Below are 9,033 nucleotides of genomic sequence, written 5' to 3' on the forward strand. Positions count from 1 at the left end.
TTTCCTACCATGCAAGACGGTATCATTGATCTAGCCCACCGTGACAATGCATGGTGGTTAAAACTTAGACAGTTTTCATGCTGTGGCCACTCCGATGAATGATGGGACCATAACTCAAAGTAGGATTCAAAAATCTGATGGCAGTCACTTAGCTGCCAGCATGTCTCTGCTGCCAGCGAGGAGTTCGCAATGAAAATATCTTTCTGAAGCCGGTAGGTGTACTGATAAATACTGTGCCTTACCTGTAATTGTTCCTTGAAGATTTTTCCTGTACTTACAGCCATCAATGTTTTTACACGTCTCGCACCCGCGGTCATTTCACACTGCAAATTGACGCTGTGCGCTTCAGCTGAGTGACTATCGCTCTCTGAGCCATGGGCTAAAGTTGCCAGTGACATGCGCGAAACTGAGTCACGTGCGACAAGGCAGTTAGAACCGAGTCATGTGTGAGTTGTGGTTCGGTGTCAAAAACCACCAAAGTGTGAAGCCTCCCCCCCCCCCCCCCCCCCCCTTTCTCTTCTTTACATTTAGTCAAGTTTTGACTAAATGTTTTAACAATGATAGAGGGGGAATCGAGACGAGGGTCGTGGTGTGTAGGGCCTATATATGTGTGTGTGTCACGGGTGTGTGTGTCGGTACGTGTGTGTGTGTAGAGCGATTCAGAGTAAACTACTACACGGGGGATAACCGGTCAAATGCCGAACAGAAGCTGAATGCCGCTCATGACACGTGTGAAGGCAAGTTTTGTCTGTTTTCTAGGTATTGTTTGATTTATGTCGGGATTTAAGGTAAGCTACTGATTCAGCGATGACTAAATTTGTTTCTCGATGCATAAAAAGTCAGGGAGCGATTGATATTTGCCCGTAAATATCCTTCAAAGCTGAAAATGTCCGCGATCGAGCACCGGAAATGGCTGTTCGATGGGTTTTGCAAGTAGAAATGTGCTTTATTTCACCAAATCAGCTCGTATTTGGTGTGGGTACGGGATTCTAGAGGACGAAGGAGTCATAAGAGGTGCTAAGAAGTGCTATTTGGGAGTAGAATAAATCTTCCGAGACAGTAGACAAGAGAAGGTCATATTTGAGAGAGGAGCGCGTAGGCCGATTGTCTTTCCGACAAGCGAATGATACAGCAGATTAATCATTCGTTTTGACCAGAAACCTAGTCTCTAGTTTTTATGAATGAGTTTTTTAATTAAAACAATCACGAGAACTCTCTCGCTTAGCCTAATGGCTGTTCGATGGGTTTCGCAAGTAGAAATGTGCTTTATTTCACCAAATCAGCTCGTATTTGACATCGGTTTGGTATATATATATATATTTTCTAATCCTACCGCGAACTGGATAGCAGACGCGGCACGACTGTTGCACCACACTTTGAAGGGGATATAGCTCAGTTGGTAGCGCGCTGGATTTGTATTCAGTTGGCCGCTGTCAGCGTGAGTTCGATCCCAGGTTCGGCGGAACTGAATTTATTTCAGAGTCAACTTTGTGTGCAGACTCTCTTCGGTGTCCGAACCCTCCCCCCGTGTACACTACATTGGGTGTGCACGTTAAAGATCCCACGATTGACAAAAGGGTCTTTCCTGGCAAAAATTGCTTAGGCACAGTTAATAATTGTCTACCTATACCCGTGTGACTTGGAATAATAGGCCGTCACAAAGGTAAATATGCGCCGAAATGGCTGCAATTACTGGCCGTATACAATTTCATCTCACACGGCATCACTGCAGAGCGCCTAGAACTGTACCCACGGAATATGCGCGATATAAGCCTCATTGATTGATTGATTGAAGTAATCCCACACTTTGAAGTAAATTACTTCAAAGTGTGGGGATGTGCCCCACACTTTGAAGTAAACCCATTTTTTACTTCAAAGTGTGGGGGGATCTTCCCACACTTTGAAGTAAACTCAGTTTTTACTTCAAAGTGTGGGGGGATCTTCCCACACTTTGAAGTAACTTACTTCAAAGCGTGGGACTTTTGCATCGCCTGTTTGAGCCTGATGATTTTGTCAAAAAAAATGGCAAAGTCTTTTGGATGAGTGAACAGAAAAAGTGAGCGAGCCAAGAAACATAGGGATGTTTGTTATCAGGCTTTAAAGGCATATGTACTCGATGACTATACACGCTAATTGCTTTACCAACAGCTGGAGACATGCTAAATTAAGTTCCCTGCAAAATATTGTGGTCTAGGACCCCTTCAATGTTGAGATATGTTAATTTTCATTTTGATCTGGATCGTCCTATTTATAGATTTGGCAACACATGTAACGTTGATGCAAGGGAGCTAACACCGCGGCTTTGTTGACATCCTCACTTTTTCAGAGGCTAGAACAAGCTGTAATGCATGTATTATGGTCCGCGCATGGTGACATATCGTCATTATATGGTCTTATGGTGCGTTTGACATCGATTATGGGCAAACTACACTTTGTAAACACGGGAGCGCGTACATATGCCTTTAAGCAATGTCCCATTGTTGAGTATGACGAAAACTCGTGGTGACGATTTTAAAACATGTTGGGTCACGCATGGTCCAACCTTACATGGTCCAACCTTACATGGTCCAACCTTACATGGTCCAACCTTACATGGTCCAATCTTACATGGTCCAACCTTACATGGTCCAATCGTGCATGGTCCAATCTTACATGGTCCAATCTTACATGGTCCAACCTTACATGGTCCAATCTTACATGGTCCAACCTTGCATGGTCCAACCTTGCATGGTCCAATCTTACATGGTCCAATCTTACATGGTCCAACCTTACATGGTCCAATCTTACATGGTCCAACCTTGCATGGTCCAACCTTGCATGGTCCAACCTTGCATGGTCCAACCTTACATGGACAACCTTACATGGTCCAACCTTACATGGTCTAACCTTACCATGTCCAACCTTACATGGTCCAATCTTACATGGTCCAACCTTACATGGTCCAATCTTACATGGTCCAATATTACATGGTCCAACCTTACATGGTCCTACCTTACATGGTGCAACCTTACATGGTCCAACCTTACATGGTCCAATCTTACATGGTCCAATCTTACATGGTCCAATCTTACATGGTCCAATAATATATATGGACCGTGTAAGATTGGACCATGTAAGGTTGGACCATGTAATGTTGGACCATGTAAGGTTGGACCATGTAAGATTGGACCATGCGTGACCCAACATGTTTTAAAATCGTCACCACGAGTTTTCGTCACACTCAACAATGGGACATTGCTTAAAGCCATATGTACTCGATGACTATACACGCTAATTGCTTTACCCACAGCTGGAGACATGCTAAATTAAGTTCCCTGCAAGATATTGTGGTCTAGGACCCCTTAAATGTTGAGATATTTGAATTTTTATTTTGATCTAGATCGTCCTATTTATAGATTTGCCAACAGAGGTAGCGTTGACGCAAGGGAAATAACTCCGCGTCTTTGTTGACATCCTCACTTTTTCAGAGGCTAGAACAAGCTGTAATGCATGAATATGGTCCGCGCATGGCGACATATCGTCATTACATGGTCTTATGGTGCGTTTGACATCGATTATGGGCAAACTACACTTTGTAAACACGGGAGCGCGTACATATGCCTTTAAAGCCTGATAACAAACATCACTATGTTTCTTGGCTCGCTCACTTTTTCTGTTCACTCATCCAAAAGACTGCCATTTTTTTGACAAAATCATCAGGCTCAAACAGGCAATGCAAAAGTCCCACGCTTTGAAGTAAGTTACTTCAAAGTGTGGGAAGATCCCCCCACACTTTGAAGTAAAAACTGAGTTTACTTCAACGTGTGGGAAGATCCCCCCACACTTTGAAGTAAAAAATGGGTTTACTTCAAAGTGTGGGGCACATCCCCACACTTTGAAGTAATTTACTTCAAAGTGTGGGATTACTTCAAAGTGTGGTGCAACAGTCGTGCCGCGTCTGCTATCCAGTTCGCGGTAGGATTAGAAAAAAAAAAAAATATATACAGTATACCAAACCGATGTCAAATACGAGCTGATTTGGTGAAATAAAGCACATTTCTACTTGCGAAACCCATCGAACAGCCATTAGGCTAAGCGAGAGAGTTCTCATGATTGTTTTAATTAAAAAACTCATTCATAAAAACTAGAGACTAGGTTTCTGGTCAAAACGAATGATTAATCTGCTGTATCATTCGCTTGTCGGAAAGACAATCGGCCTACGCGCTCCTCTCTCAAATATGACCTTCTCTTGTCTACTGTCTCGGAAGATTTATTCTACTCCCAAATAGCACTTCTTTGCACCTCTTATGACTCCTTCGTCCTCTAGAATCCCGTACCCATACCAAATACGAGCTGATTTGGTGAAATAAAGCACATTTCTACTTGCAAAACCCATCGAGCAGCCATTTCCGGTGCTCGATCGCGGACATTTTCAGCTTTGAAGGATATTTACGGGCAAATATCAATCGCTCCCTGACTTTTTATGCATCGAGAAACACATTTAGTCATCGCTGAATCAGTAGCTTACCTTAAATCCCGACATAAATCAAACAATACCTAGAAAACAGACAAAACTTGCCTTCACACGTGTCATGAGCGGCATTCGGCTTCTGTTCGGCATTTGACCGGTTATCCCCCGTGTACTACTGGACCGATCTTTATGAAATTTGACATGAGAGTTCCTGGGTATGATATCCCCAGACGTTTTTTTTCTCTCATTTTTTCGATAAAATAATGTCTTTTATGACGTCATAAAAGTTGAGGCGGCACTGTCAGTCACACCTTCATTTTTCAATCACTGTCACGGGCAAACGGTCCCATCACGATCACAGAAATGGAAATTTCGGCAATCACGGTCACAGAAAGGTCAAAAAACACCAATCACGATCACGATTTAAAACCCTCTGGGGCCCTCGTGTGTGTGTGTGTATGTGTGTGTGTGTGCCGTGACTCAGTGTGTGTGTGTGTGTGTGTGTGTGTACGGTGCCGTGTGTGTGTGTGTACAAAGCATATCTCAAAAACTATTGGACGTTTTATTGTGGGTGAAAATTGGTTTACACGTTTTTGAGAGCCACATGTACTTGCGCGTGTGTGTGTGTGTGTGTGTGTGCCGCGGCGTGCGTGCGGTGTGTGTGTGTGTGTGCCGTATGTGCCCGGCTGCCGGTGTGTGTGTGTGTGCGTATGTGCGTGCCTTAGTGTACCCCCCCCCCCCCAATTCAAGACTTCCCCTGTATAAGACCTTGCTTTTTCATATACCTTATTCATGACCTGTGAAAAGGGTATACTTTTTTGTGCCAGTCAAAGGGTTGCCATTTCTAGAACGAGGCAGCTCGTTTCCGGAACGGAGTGGCTAACGGCACGATATCGTTTGGCTAGCAAATATATGCTAGCGGCACGATATCGGATATAAAGCAAATTCGAGGGCTTGGATGCTAGCGAAACGATATCGTACGCGAAGCAACTGTGAGAGCTTGGATGCTAGCGAAACGATATCGGATGTGAAGCAAATTCGTGGCCGAGATGCTAACGAAACGATCCTTTCTTGTTCTCATTGTTGTTGTTAGGCATTTTTTGTTGTTGTTGAGTTGAGCATTTATTTCCGTCACTTCCGGTTTATGAGAAAAATGTTCCGATCCCAGCGCGGCTCTCTCTCTCTCTCTCCCACCTTCTTCCACCCCTCCCTCTCCTCACATTGAGTTTATCTGCCTCCTTGACATGTGTGTGTGTGTGTGTGTGTGTGTGTGTGTCATGGATGTGGGTGTATATGTACGTCCGTCTCTCTCTCTCTCTCTCTCTCTCTCTTTCTCTCTCTCTCTCTCTCTCTCTTTCTCTTTCGTTGTTAATATTGGTGTGTGTGCCGTGTTTTAGTGAGTGTGTGTGTATCGGTGCGATGGTGTGTGTGAGTGTTTGTGAGTGTTTGTGCGTGTGTGTGTGTGCGTGCGTCAATGACCTCCTGCAGGAACTTTCCTCCGAATTTCCAACATTTCTTCCATATTTCATGTCTCAATGGCCAGTCTGAAGGAAAAGTGGGTGCAATGTTTCAGAAAGACCAGATTAAACTTTGGTGATGCAGGGCCGGACTAGGCGAAGAGGAGGGGGGGGGGGTTGCCAGTGGTGGCCCAGGGGGATGTCCCCCCAGGCGGCAGGGGCGGATCAGTTCATTTTATGACTGGTTTTTTTCAAAAGTATATTGTGAAGATATGGGTGTGAAGGCGCGAAGCGCCGAGCCGACGGCGGCGAAGCGCCTAGCTTGCTAGGGGGGTCCGGGGGCATGCCCCCCCGGAAAATTTTGAAAAAAAGGATGCAAAATGGTGCAATCTGGTGCATTCTGAGGATGATCATTACCAGTTTCAGGCAGCAGATTTTGTCACTGATTAATACCCCAAAAATTGAAACTCAATGTAAAATAAAGAAATGCATACCTCATTCAATATTTTTATTTTTTGGCTGGGGGGGGGGGGTCCGGAAACCCACCCCCCCCCCCCCCCCTCGTTGTGGGGGTCAGGGGGCGAAGCCCCCTGAAGCTGACGGGTAGGTCATATTCTGAGATAGGAAAATGGTCGCTCCTTGCATGAAACGGCATAAAATAAGCAATAATAAAAAAAAATTAAATAAGTAAGGTACATGTTTAGGCTAGGGGGGGGGGGGGGGGTTGCGCAACCCCCATAACCCCCCCCGGTAGTCCGGCCCTGTGATGCCACCAACAACCGAGTGGAAAGTTTCAACCAGAAAATTAAGGCTGTTGTAAAAAAACCCAGCCCACTCGACACCATGCTTTCGGAACTCCTTGGTTTGCTCGAGGTCAGGAAAGCAGAATTCTCATTTCGCGCCTTTGACATGAAGACAAAATGCACATCATCTTCAAGAGAAGAAGGTGTTCAGTTTGCTCATAGTGTGTGCACGGCGTTTGCTGCCAAGCACATATCCGAGCAAATACAACTATCTACAAAGTGCGTAGTTGAAGAGAGTGAAGGAAGTTACAAGGTGACAAGCGAAGGAGGTCAGTCTCATGAATGTGAGGTGGGGTCCTGTACATGCAGCTCTGTTGTCAATTTCAACTTACCATGTCGGCACATGATTGCCATACGTCGGCACTTGAACCTTAGAATCTTGGAAACGGACATGATCCCTGCTCGTTGGACGAAACAGTACTTCAACGACATTCAAAACATCAACTTGCCAGATCATTCTGTGGTTGGTACGCAACCGTGTCAACAATCAAAAGTCAAACCGGGTTGGGTCAAATTCAATGAAGCCCAGACTGTATGCAAAGACATCTGTTCGTTTTTAGTTAACTCTGGTGCAGATGATTTCCGAAAGAAATTACAACTTCTGTGCCAAGTACGTGACCTTGTAAAAACAGGAAAGGATTTTGTCGTTGTTGAAGTCTTTGCAGAGAATCTGGGAGAAAGTGTTGATGAAGTTAGACAACAAGGCGCACAAAATCACGGAGAAACTGATAAAGTTGAAGCGTTTGCGGAACAAGATACAGAATGCGGCGCGCTAAATCATGGAGAAAGTGACGAAGGTCGTTTCGATCAAGTTACAAACGACCGCAATGTTGAAGTGACTGCTGATGTTCATGCCGAGTTTCAAAGGGATCACGAAAGTCTCGAGGTGGAAGTTGAAGAGAGAGAGTCAAATGTTGGAATAATGGACCAACTCTCGTCGTTAAAAGACACAATTCTGCCACCGTTAAAAGCCATGAAGAAGGGACGACCAGCAGGATCACTGCAAACCGTGATTGGGCTGCCAAAGGCAAAGAAGCGTAAAAGGCAAAAAGAAAAATTGAAGTGTGCCAAGAAAGTAAAGGTGGTCACTCATGCAGAGTATGCTCTTCGACTGATTGTGGATGAAAACCTGGTGAATTCTGTGATGAAAGAAAATTTGAAAGTTGAAGAAGAAATGCTGGAGATGGTGCCAGAAAAGGTGTCAATGGAAATTTTGGGGATTGATGACAATTTGCTGAAACAGTGGCTTACGGATGACGCTTGGGTAGCTCTTCAGCAGCTGTTGGAAGTGAAACGTTCTTCAAACATGGAGCCTGCTGAGGATGTTTGCAGAATATGTTGGCGCGAAGATCCGGATAAACATCTTGATAGAAATCCGATTGTGCAGTGGAATGAATGTTTGAGAAAATGCAACACTTGGTACCATGAAGCATGCATACATGCCACCAGCCATCCTCAAATTTGTTTCACATGGCCATACTTGACATACTTCAATTTGATTTATAAACTGTTAACAGGTTCCTAGATTTCTTGTTTCTTGATGCATCAATTACAAAGTACACTGAAGTGCTGCAAGTGTTAATGTTCATTGAAACATCTTGCGTCAGATAAATCTTAATTCATTTTATACTTCTTTTAACCTGTTTATATTGTTCGGATCTTCAGATTAAATCTTAATTCCTTTTATACTTCTTTTAACCTGTTTATTTGTTATTTCCAAATTATATGTTTACTCTTAAAGGGGCAGCTTGCACATTGTTGCAACATGGACACATCAATTTAAACATCTTGCGTCATAGTATTATTGTTCGGCTCTACACATTGTGATCAAGACTTTGATGTTGCTAATTCTGTGATTTCGACTTTACTATGTTGGGATCTTCAGATTAAATCTTAATTCATTTTATACTTCTGGTAACCTGTTTATATTGTTCGGATCTTCAGATTAAATCTTAATTCATTTTGTACTTCTTTTAACCTGTTTATATTGTTCGGATCTTCAGATTAAATCTTAATTCATTTTATACTTCTTTTAACCTGTTTATTTGTGTGTGTGTGTGTGTGTGTGTGTGTGTGTGTGTGTGTGTGTGTGTGTGTGTGTGTGTGTGTGTGTGTGTGTGTGTGTAAGATCTGCGGATCAATAACACCAGCAAAAACAATAATTGACCTCTAAACAATAAAATACACACCCCCCAATACATTTGTTTGGGGGCTATGGTCCCCCCTGCTCCGCCGTCAGTGCTGTACGAGTATATAGAGTTGGAGCCCACTTTTTACTGGGGGTATAATAATAATAATAATACTGTTATTTTATAGCAGGATA

Source organism: Littorina saxatilis, linkage group LG1, assembly GCF_037325665.1.
Source record: "Littorina saxatilis isolate snail1 linkage group LG1, US_GU_Lsax_2.0, whole genome shotgun sequence".
Classification (NCBI taxonomy): Eukaryota; Metazoa; Mollusca; class Gastropoda; order Littorinimorpha; family Littorinidae; genus Littorina; species Littorina saxatilis.